Source organism: Mesoplodon bidens (genome assembly GCF_964165515.1).
Source record: "Mesoplodon bidens genome assembly, chromosome: 4".
NCBI lineage: Eukaryota > Metazoa > Chordata > Mammalia > Artiodactyla > Ziphiidae > Mesoplodon > Mesoplodon bidens.
Genome location: NC_138160.1, coordinates 149,402,894 through 149,415,398, shown reverse-complemented (window position 1 = coordinate 149,415,398; position 12,505 = coordinate 149,402,894). Strand labels below are relative to the sequence as shown.

General features: G+C 41.8%; 1 long non-coding RNA gene across 1 annotated transcript in view; it reads right to left on the bottom strand.

The window, feature by feature from the left end:
- The window catches only part of LOC308617027, a 43,237-nt gene that overhangs the window by 13,724 nt on the left and 17,008 nt on the right, over positions 1 to 12,505 (bottom strand). Inside the window, exon 2 of the long non-coding RNA XR_014015803.1 lies at positions 9,532 to 9,657. This is a non-coding gene — a long non-coding RNA (uncharacterized lncRNA). The remainder of the gene's footprint in view (positions 1 to 9,531; positions 9,658 to 12,505) is intronic.

Here is a 12,505-nt window from a genome sequence, read left to right as displayed (position 1 = left end):
ATTTTTTATTTTAATAACTTCATTTTATTTTACTTTATCTTCTTTCCTTCCTTCCCTCCCTCCCTCCCTCCCTCCCTCCCTTAGACAACAAATCACCCCAAATTGAGGAGGTGGACTTTGAGAACAAGATTTATGATTTTTTTCCCCTTTTCCTCTTTTTGTGAATGTGTATGTGTATGCTTCTGTGTGAGATTTTGTCTATATAGCTTTGCTTCCACTATTTGTCCCAGGGTTCTATCCATCCGTTTTTTTTTAATTTCTTTAAAATATTTATTTTAGTAACTTTATTATATTTTATCATACTTTATTTTACTTTATCTTCTCTTTTTTTCCTACCTTCCCTCCTTCCTCCCTCCCTTCTTTCTTTCCTTCTTTCTACTTCTACTAATTCTTTCTTTCTACTTTTTCTCCCTTTTATTCTGAGCCGTGTGGATGAAAGGTCTTGGTGCTGCAGCCAGAGGTCAGTGCTGTGCCTCTGAGGTGGGAGAGCCAACTTCAGGACACTGGTCAACAAGAGACCTCCCAGCTCCACATAATATCAAACGGCGAAAATCTTCCAGAGATCTCCATCTCAACACCAGCACCCAACTTCACTCAACGACCAGCAAGCTACAGTGCTGGACACCATATGCCAAACAACTAGCAAGACAGAAACACAACCCCACCCATTAGCAGAGTGGCTGCCTAAAATCATAATAAGGCCACAGACACCCCAAAACACACCACCAGACGTGGACCTGCCCACCAGAAAGACAAGATCCAGCCTCATCCACCAGAACACAGGCACTAGTCCCCTCCACCAGGAAGCCTACACAACCCACTGAACCAACTTTAGCCACTGGGGACAGACACCAAAAACAACGGGAACTACGAACCTGCAGCCTGCAAAAAGGAGACCCCAAACACAGTAAGATAAGCAAAATGAGAAGACAGAAAAACACACAGCAGGTGAAGGAGCAAGATAAAAACCCACCAGACCTAACAAATGAAGAGGAAATAGGCAGTCTACCTGAAAAAGAATTCAGAATAATGATAGTAAAGATGATCCAAAATCTTGGAAATAGAATAGACAAAATGCAAGAAACAGTTAACAAGGACCTAGAAGAACTAAAGATGAATCAGGCAACAATGAGCAACACAATAAATGAAATTAAGAATACTAGATGGGATCAATAGCAGAATAACTGAGGCAGAAGAACGGATAAGTGACCTGGAAGATAAAATGTGGAAATAACTGCTGCAGAGTAGAATAAAGAAAAAAGAATGAAAAGAACTGAGGACAGTCTCAGAGACCTCCGGGACAACATTAAATGCACCAACGTTCGAATTATAGGGGTTCCAGAAGAAGAAGAGAAAAAGAAAGGGACTGAGAAAATATTTGAAGAGATTATAGTTGAAAACTTCCCTAATATGGGAAAGGAAGTAGTTAATCAAGTCCAGGAGGCACAGAGAGTCCCATACAGAATAAATCCAAGGAGAAATACACCAAGACATATTAATCAAACTGTCAAAAATTAAACACAAAGAAAACATATTAAAAGCAGCAAGGGAAAAACAACAAATAACACACAAGGGAATCCCCATAAGGTTAACAGCTGATCTTTCAGCAGAAACTCTACAAGCCAGAAGGGACTGGCAGGACATATTTAAAGTGATGAAGGAGAAAAACCTGCAACCAAGATTACTCTACCCAGCAAGGATCTCATTCAGATTTGATGGAGAAATTAAAACCTTTACAGACAAGCAAAAGCTGAGAGAGTTCAGCACCACCAAACCAGCTTTACAACAAATGCAACCAAAAAAAGGAACTTCTCTAGGCAAGAAACACAACAGAAGGAAAATACCTACAATAATGAACCCAAAACAATTAAGAAAATGGGAATAGGAACATACGTATCAATAATTACCTTAAATGTAAATGGACTAAATGCTCCCACCAGAAGACACAGATTGGCTGAATGGATAAAAAACAAGACCCATATATATGCTGTCTACAAGAGACCCACTTCAGACCTAGAGACACATACAGACTGAAAGTAAGGGGATGGAAAAAGATATTCCATATGAATGGAAATCAAAAGAAAGCTGGAATAGCAATTCTCATATCAGACAAAATAGACTTTAAAATAAAGACTATTAGAAGAGACAGAGAAGGACACTACATAATGATCAAGGGATCGATCCAAGAAGAAGATATAACAGTTGTAAATATTTATGCCCCCAACATAGGAGCACCTCAATACATAAGGCAAATACTAACAGCCATAAAAGGGGAAATCGACAGTAACACACTCATAGTAGGGGACTTCAACACCCCACTTTCACCAATGGACAGATCATCCAAAATGAAAATAAGGAAACACAAGCTTTAAATGATACATTAAACAAGATGGACTTAATTGATATTTATAGGACATTCCATCCAAAAACAACAGAATACACATTTTTCTCAAGTGCTCATGGAACATTCTCCAGGATAGATCATATCTTGGGTCACAAATCAAGCCTTGGTAAATTTAAGAAAATTGAAATTGTATCAAGTATCTTTTCTGACCACAATGCTATGAGACTAGATATCAATTACAGGAAAAGATCTGTAAAAATACAAACACATGGAGGCTAAACAATATACTACTTAATAACGAAGTGATCACTGAAGAAATCAAAGAGGAAATTAAAAAATACCTAGAGACAAATGACAATGGAGACAGGACGACCCAAAACCTATGGGATGCAGCAAAAGTAGTTCTAAGAGGGAAGTTTATAGCAATACCATCCTACCTTAAGAAACAGGAAACATCTCGAATAAACAACCTAAACTTGCTCCTAAAGCAATTAGAAAAAGAAGGTCAAAAAAACCCCCAAAGTTAGCAGAAGGAAAGAAATCATAAAGATCAGAGCAGAAATAAATGAAAAAGAAATGAAGGAAACGATAGCAAAGATCAATAAAACTAAAAGCTGGTCCTTTGAGAAGATAAACAAAACTGACAAACCATTAGCCAGACGCATCAAGAAAAAAAGGGAGAAGACTCAAATCAATAGAATTAGAAATGAAAAAGAAGTAACAACTGACACTGGAGAAATACAAAAGATCATGAGAGATTACTACAAGCAACTCTATGCCAATAAAATGGACAACCTGGAAGAAATGGACAAATTCTTAGAAATGCACAACCTGCCAAGACTGAATCAGGAAGAAATAGAAAATATGAACAGACCAATCACAAGCACTGAAATTGAAACTGTGATTTAAAATCTTCCAACAAACAAAAGTCCAGGACCAGATGGCTTCACAGGTGAATTCTATCAAACATTTAGAGAAGAGCTAACACCTATCCTTCTCAAACTCTTCCAAAATATAGCAGAGGGAGGAACACTCCCAAACTCATTCTACGAGGCCACCATCACCTTGATACCAAAACCAGACAAGTATGTCACAAAGAAAACTACAGGCCAATATCACTGATGAACATAGATGCAAAAATCCTCAACAAAATAACAGGAAACAGAATCCAACAGCACATTAAAAGGATCATACACCATGATAAGTGGGGTTTATTCCAGGAATGCAAGGATTCTTCAATATATGCAAATCAATCAATGTGATACACCATATTAACAAATTGAAGGAGAAAAACCATATGATCATCTCAATAGATGCAGAGAAAGCTTTCGACAAAATTCAACACCCATTTATGATAAAAACCCTGCAGAAAGTAGGCATAGAGGGAACTTTCCTCAACATAATAAAGGCCATATATGACAAACCCACAGCCAACATCATCCTCAGTGGTGGAAAACTGAAACCATTTCCACTAAGATCAGGAACAAGACAAGGCTGCCCACTCTCACCACTCTTATTCAACATAGTTTTGGAAGTTTTAGCCACAGCAATCAGAGAAGAAAAGGAAAAGGAATCCAAATCGGAAAAGAAGAAGTAAAGCTGTCACTGTTTGCAGATGACATGATACTATACATAGAGAATCCAAAAGATGCTACCAGAAAACTACTAGAGCTAATCAATGAATTTGGTAAAGTAGCAGGATACAAAATTAATGCACAGAAATCTCTGGCATTCCTGTACACTAATGATGAAAAATCTGAAAGTAAAATCAAGAAAACACTCCCATTTACCATTGTAACAAAAAGAATAAAATATCTAGGAATAAACCTACCTAAGGAGACAAAAGACCTGTATGCAGAAAATTATAAGACACTGATGAAAGAAATTAAAGATGATACAAATAGATGGAGAGATATACCATGTTCCTGGATTGGAAGAATCAATATTGTGAAAATGACTCTACTACCCAAGCAATCTACAGATTCAATGCAATCCCTATCAAACTACCACTGGCATTTTTCACAGAACTAGAACAAAAAATTTCACAATTTTATGGAAAAACAAAAGAGCCCGAATAGCCAAAGCAATCTTGAGAAACAAAAACGGAAGTGGAGGAATCAGGCTCCCTGAGTTCAGACTATACTACAAAGCTACAGTAATCAAGACAGTATGGTACTGGCACAAAAACAGAAAGATAGATCAACTGAACAGGATAGAAAGCCCAGAGATAAACCCACGCACATATGGTTACCTTATCTTTGATTAAGGAAGCAGGAATGTACAGTGGAGAAAGGACAGCCTCTTCAATAAGTGGTGCTGGGAAAACTGGACAGGTACATGTAAAAGTATGAGATTAGATCACTCCCTAACACCATACATAAAAATAAGCTCAGGGCTTCCCTGGTGGCACAGTGGTTGAGAGTCCGCCTGCTGATGCAGGGGACACGGGTTCGTGCCCCAGTCCGGGAAGATCCCACATGCCGCGGAGCGGCTAGGCCCATGAGCCATGGCCGCTGAGCCTGCATGTTCAGAGCCTGTGCTCTGCAACGGGAGAGGCCACAACAGTGAGAGGCCCATGTACCGCAAAAAACAAAACAAAACAAAAATAAGCTCAAAATGGATTAAAGACCTAAATATAAGGCCAGAAACTATCAGACTCTAAGAGGAAAACATAGAACACTCTATCACATAAATCACAGCAAAATCCTTTTTGACCCACCTCCTAGAGAAATGGAAATAAAAACAAAAATAAACAAATGGGACCTAATGAAACTTCAAAGCTTTTGCACAGCAAAGGAAACCATAAACAAGACCAAAAGACAACCCTCAGAATGGGAGAAAATATTTGCAAATGAAGCAACTGACAAAGGATTAATCTCCAAAATTTATAAGCAGCTCATGCAGCTCAATAACAAAAAAACAAACAACCCAATCCAAAAATGGGCAGAAGACCTAAATAGACATTTCTCCAAAGAAGATATACAGATGGCCAACAAACACATGAAAGAATGCTCAACATCATTAATCATTAGAGAAATGCAAATCAAAACTACAATGAGATATCATCTCACACCAGTCAGAATTGCCATCATCAAAACATCTAGAAACAATAAATGCTGGCGAGGGTGTGGAAAAAAGGGAACACTCTTGCACTGCTGGTGGGAATGTGAATTGATAACAGCCACCATGGAGAACAGTATGGAGGTTCCTTAAAAAACTACAAATAGAACTACCATATGACCCAGCAATCCCACTACTGGGCATATACCCTGAGAAAACCATAATTCAAAAAGAGTCATGTACCAAAATGTTCACTGCAGCTTTATTTACAATAGCCTGGAGATGGAAACAACCTCAGTGTCCATCATCCGATGAATGGATAAAGAAGATGTGGCACATATATACAATGGAATATAAGTCATAAAAAGAAACGAAATTGAGCTATTTGTAATGAGATGGATAGGCCTAGAGTCTGTCATACAGAGTGAAGTAAGTCAGAAAGAGAAAGACAAATACCGTACGCTAACATATATATGGAATTTAAGAAAAAAATGCCATGAAGAACCTAGGGGTAAAACAGGAGTAAAGACACAGACCTACTTGAGAATGGACTTGAGGATATGGGGAGGAGGAAGGGTAACCTGAGACTGGCATGGATATATATACACTACCAAACGTAAGGTAGATAGCTAGTGGGAAGCAGCCGCATAGCACAGGGAGATCAGCTCGGTGCTTTGTGACCGCCTGGAGGGGTGGGATAGGGAGGGTGGGAGGGAGGGAGACGCAAGAGGGAAGAGATATGGGAACAGATGTATATGTATAACTGATTCACTTTGTTATAAAGCAGAAACTAATACACCGTTGTGAAGCAAATATACTCCAATAAAGTAAAACAAAAAAAATGTAGAGAGCATCTGTGAGCTGTGAAAGGACCCCTAACAACCAACTACACATGTAACTGGATTCCCAAATGAGAGAAGGAAGCTAGAAGAAAATCTTCTAGCTATAATAATCAAAATTATTGCTAAGAATTTTTCCAAGGGAATGAAAAATATAAAGCCCAGATCTAAGAAGGTTGACAATCACCAAGCACAGGAAACAAAGAAATCTACACCAAGCCTTGTCATAATTGTATTTCTCAAAACCAGAGATGAGGGAATTCCCCAGCTGTACAGTGGTTAGGACTCCATGCTTTCACTGCCCAGGGCCTGGGTTCCATCCCTGGTCAGGGAACTAAGATCCCACAAGCCAGGCAGTGAGGCAAAACAAAACAAAAACCAGAGATGAAGAGAATATCTTCAAAGCACCCAGAGAAAAACAACACAATACACAGATGAACAAACATAAGGTTGATACATGAGTTCTCACTGGAAATAATGCCAGTGCAAATACATTGCAGTAACATATTTAAAATACTCAGAAAAATTGTATGTCACAGAAAATGTCTATACTAAGAGGAAGCACCTTTCTACACTATGGAAACTGAGTCAGACACACAAATGCTGAAAAAATCCATCCCCAGCAAACTGGCACTACCAGAAAAGGGAAAGGAAGTCAATCAGGCAGAAGAGACAGGACACCAGCTAGAATGGGAGATCTGTACAAAAGCTTGGAGGTTCTGGATGTGTGGCTACATGGACATAGATGTAAGATGGGGGACTTCCCTGGTGGTGCAGTAGTTAAAAATTTTCCTTCCAATGCGGGGGACACAGGTTTGATCCCTGGTCAGGGAACTAGGATCCCGGATGCCGCAGGGCAACTAAGCCTGTGCACCACAGGCTGTAGAGCTCAGGCTCTACAGTCTGCGAGCCATAACTACTGAGCCTGCTCGCCACAACTACTGAAGCCTGTGCACCTAGAGCCCATGCTCTGCAACAAAAGAAGCCACCACAGTGAGAATCCTGCGCACCGCAACAAAGAGTAGCCCCTGCTCGCCACAAAAAAAAAGATTAGATGGTTTTTCTTTTGTTTGTCATTTCAGTCTGAGAAATACTTGATTATTTCAATAAAACGCCGATATATTGGAGGGCTAGTATATATCTAGAAGTAAAACACATGAAGACAGTTGCAGGAAGACCAAGAGAGTGGAAATGACGTCTTTTCTGTAGCATTAGTTTTTTTCACTTCCTTTCCCAGTGGCTTACTTCTTTTTAAAGTTAGAACCGGTAATATCCTTTTTCCTCGTTTCCTCTACTGTTCATTTGCTGTGAAGCCAGGTTAAGTGGCCCCTCATCTTGGAGAATGTCAACATAGGTGAGGGTCAGTCCTTTAACCCCAGGCTTCTGGCCCCAATGTCAAGGCCAACAGGTAGGAACACCACATCTCTGCCATAAAGGTCAAGCTCAATACAGGTGTCGACTCCCCAGGTGGCACTGCCACAGTGTGAAATCCTCGAGGGACCTGTAGATGCATAATCTACAATGAACCGATTTCTCTCCAATGTGAAGAAAATTTCTGATGTATTTGCAGTTAAGGATAAAAACAACTGGGACTTCCCTGGCGGTTCAGTGGTTAAGACTCCGCGCTTCCACTGCAGGGGGCCCGGGTTTGATCCCTGATTGGGGAAGTAGGATCCCACAAGCTGCTCAGCGCAGCCAAAAAAAAAAAAAAAAAAGACTGCAGTTGCACTGTTGAACACAAACACACACACTCTTGAAACAACAGAAGCCCCAAGAGCAAATGGATGAGTTAATCAGATGACTCACAGGTTCAGATACCAGCTTGTGTGAAACAGACTGGGCTAAGACAGATAACATTTTCAATATAATATCAATAGTGTATTACTGGGAATACCAATTGATTAAAAGTTCGAAAGAAACAAAATTATACCAAACACCCTTTGGTGATAAATATGAGAGGGCAGGGAGTTCACTGATGGCACAGTGCTTAAGGATCCGCCTGCCAATGCAGGGGCCATGGGTTCGTGCCCTGGTACTGAAAGATCCCACGTGCGTGGAGCAGTAAGCCCGTGCACCACAATTACTGAGCCTGCGCTGTAGAGCCCGCGAGCCACAACTACTGAAGCCCGCACGCCTAGAGCCCATGCACCGCAACAAGAGAAGCCACTGCAATGAGAAGCCAGCGCACCACAACGAAGATCCAACGCGGCCATAAATAAATAAATAAATAGATATTTTAAAAATTCATAATCATTAATGATATAAGGACTGATAGTTTTTCACGATTATTATAACTACACATTTCCCAATATTTGTGACTGTTTGTTTTTGATGCTGCAGTGTGTCTTAAGCATAGTATTCCTCAGATAAGGATGCCCCAACCCAACATTTGAAAACTATGCTCGCTTATCAGTTTCAGGAGCCACAAAGGAGAAATAAAACTCAGCTTAGGGACTTCCCTGGTGGTCCAGTGGTTAAGGCTCCACGCTCCCAATGCACGGGGGGCCTGGGTTCGATCCCTGGTGGGGGAACTAGATAACCGCATGCTGCAAGCAAGATCTCGCACGTGGCAATGAAGATCCCGCGTGCCACAACTAAGACCCAGTGCAGCCAAATATTTTTTTAAAAAGTCAGCTTAGGGCTTCCCTGGTGGCGCAGTGGTTGAGAGTCCGCCTGCCGAGGCAGGGGACACGGGTTCATGCCCCGGTCCGGGAAGATCCCATATGTCGCGGAGCGGCTGGGCCCGAGAGCCATGGCCGCTGAGCCGGCACGTGAAGCCTGTGCTCCACAACGGGAGAGGCCACAACGGTGAGAGGGCCGTGTACAGCAAAAAAAAAAAAAAAGTCAGCTTAAAACATCTTAAACGGGGCCTCCCTGGTGGCGCAGTGGTTGAGAGTCCGCCTGCCGATGCAGGGGATACGGGTTCGTGCCCCGGTCTGGGAGGATCCCATATGCCGCGGAGCGGCTGGGCCCGTGAGCCATGGCCTCTGGGCCTGCGCGTCTGGAGCCTGTGCTCCGCAACGGGAGAGGCCACAACAGTGAGAGGCCCGCATACCGCAAAAAGAAAAAAAAAAAAAAAAAAAAAAAAAAATCTTAAACGATGTTTAAGCAGATCTTTGTTTTCAAAGTAAAGCTGTTCATTAGTCTCAAGGCTCCATGAGGCCTCTGACCACGTCTGTGTGTTTGCTAACATGTGCCCGGTTCTCAGCCCAAATCTTGGAACAAGGTCAACAGAGTAAGATAAGTTGTTCTCTAAAAGGACAAGTGAAGGAATGATGTCACCCCTACCTGCTGAGGCCAAGTTCCTGAAGGTTCGAAGCATCACATCTCTGTAGAGTCCCTCTGAGTAGGACTTAGCAAAGCCCACTCTGCCCAGGTGAAGTCCGCAGCCACATCCTCAAAGACCACTGAGTCCTGAAACAGAACACATATTTTAGAGCAACAAACCCACGTGCTCCAGTGTGAGCAGGAAGGCTGGTGCAGCTCACAGCCCAGGGGAACTGGACTCAATCATACTATGTTCACCCAAGGCTCTGTCGTCCCCCAGCTTCAAACCTAAGCCTTAGGAGTCAGACCTTTCCACTCTATCCAGAGTCCTCTTGTTCACTGATCTCATCACATCCCATAGATCTAACAGCACCTGTGACATCTTTTTTTTTTCTTTTTTTGCCAAGCCACAGCAGCATGCAAGATCCTAGTTCCCTGACCACAGATTGAACCCACGCCCCCTAAAGTGGAAGCATGGAGTCTTAAGCACTGGACTGCCAGGGAATTCCCCAAGCACCTTTGACATCTTGAACTTATTTCCCCAGCAGTTAGACTGTGACCATTCCTGGTTTATTTCGTCCCCATGTGCACTATGAAGAAATGACAGACATGCTCTAGAAATGAACCATGTCTGCATCAAGATCACCCATTTCAACTGACAACAACTATTTTATCTCCCTTTTCCTTGCCCAACACAGCTATCAGCAAATGAGACAAGCATCAGATCTACAGACGTGGTTAACAATGGGAAAACACTGAAGGGCTGGGGAGGTGGTATTCTTTTTAATGCACCTTCCAAACTGTCAGAAACCCAGAGGGAAATCAGAACGGCCACCACCAGTCTTGACTGGCCATCTTTCTGGAAGAACACTAGGCCATTAAGAGAACACTAGGCCTACCGTGCACCGCAACGAGGAGCAGTCCCCGCTCGCCGCAACTAGACAAAGCATGTGCACAGCAACAAAGGCTCAACACAGCCAAAAATAAATAAAATAAAAAATAATAAATTAAAAAATAAAAAAGAACACAGGCCGATTTTTCCAATTGGAATATTATTTTCGAGAATTTTTAGTTTGGACTTAAGTGTGAAGTTTTGTGCAAATAAACGGTGAGGGAGAAGTGCAAAGCTCTTGACATGGAACCCAAGGCCCAAAAGAAGTAAACAACAGGCTTCTATGAATTCAGGTCCATCAAATATTGACAGGAATATGAAAATACCAAACACCCATCAAGGTAAAGTTCATAATGTTTGGCATCTGATCAAATATAAGGCATTCGAAAAAGCTGAAATGTAGGGACTTCCCTGGCGGTCCAGTGGTTAAGACTCCGCGCTTCTACTGCAGGGGGCATGGTTTCCATCCCTGATCGGGGAACTAAGATCTCACGTGCCTCGTGGTGTGGCCAAAAAATAAATAAAATTTTTTAAAAGGTTGAAATGCAAGACTCATGATGATGAGAGAAATCAATCTATTGAAACACCCCAGCACTGACACCATCTTTACATTAGATAAGGAACTTTTATAATTGTCTTCTAGATCAGTGATCTCCAATTTTTTTGGCACCAAGGATCAGATTTGTGGAGACAATTTTTCCACGGATGGTGGGAGGGGGGAAGGTTCAGGCGGCAATGTGAGCAATGGGGATGGACAGATGATGCTTCGCTTGCTTGCCCACCACTCACCTCCTGCTGTGCGGCCTGGTTCCTAACAGGCCTGGGGGTTGGGGACCCCTGTTCTATATGACAAAAACCTTATATAGAGAAATGGAGATATTATTTTTAAAGACCCAAATCAAACTTCAGGACACGGAAACTACAACATCTTACATGAAAAACATACTGAATGGAGGGGCTTCCCTGGTGGCGCAGTGGTTAAGAATCCACCTGCCAATGCACAGGACCAGGTTTGAGCCCTGGGCCAGGAAGATCCTACATGCTGTGGAGCAACTAAGCCCATGAGCCACAACTACAGAGCCTGCACGCCTAGAACCCATGCTCTGCAACAAGAGAAGCCACCGCAATGAGAAACCTGTGCACCACAACAAAGAGTAGCCCCCACTTGCCACAACTAGAGAAAGCCCGCGTGCAGCAACAAAGACCCAATGCAGCCAAAAATAACTAAATAAAATAAATTAAAACTATATATATATATATATATATATATATATACACACACACACACACACTACATGGCATTAAAAGCAGATAAAATATTGTAGAAAAAAGAGATGTGAACATAAGGATGGGTCACTGCAAAGATGTGAACTCTGCAATAAAGTATCAGAAAATGTAGAGAGCATCTGTGAGCTGTGAAAGGACCCCTACCTTTAAACATGTAGTTGGATTCCCAAATGAGAGAAGGAAGCTAGAAGAAAATCTTCTAGCTATAATAATCAAAATTATTGCTAAGAATTTTTCCAAGGGAATGCAAAATATAAAGCCCAGGTCTAAGAAGGTTGACTATCACCAAGCACAGGAAACAAATCTACACCAAGCCTTGTCATAATTGTATTTCTCAAAACCAGAGATGAGGGAATTCCACAGCTGTACAGTGGTTAGGACTCCATGCTTTCACTGCCCACGGCCTGGGTTCCATCCCTGGTCAGGGAACTAAGATCCCACAAGCCAGGCAGTGAGGCAAAACAAAACAAAAACCAGAGATGAAGAGAATATCTTCAAGCACCCAGAGAAAAACAACACATAATACACAGATGAACAAACATAAGGTTGACACATGAGTTCTCACTGGAAATAATGCCAGTGCAAATACATTGCAGTAACATATTTAAAATGCTCAGAGCAAAATTGTATGTCACAGAAAATGTCTATACTAAGAGGAAGCACCTTTCTACACTATGGAAACTGAGTCAGACACACAAATGCTGAAAGAATCCATCCCCAGCAAACTGGCACTACCAGAAAAGGGAAAGGAAGTCTTTCAGGCAGAAGAGACAGGACACCAGCTAGAATGGGAGATCTGTACAAAAGCTTGGAAGG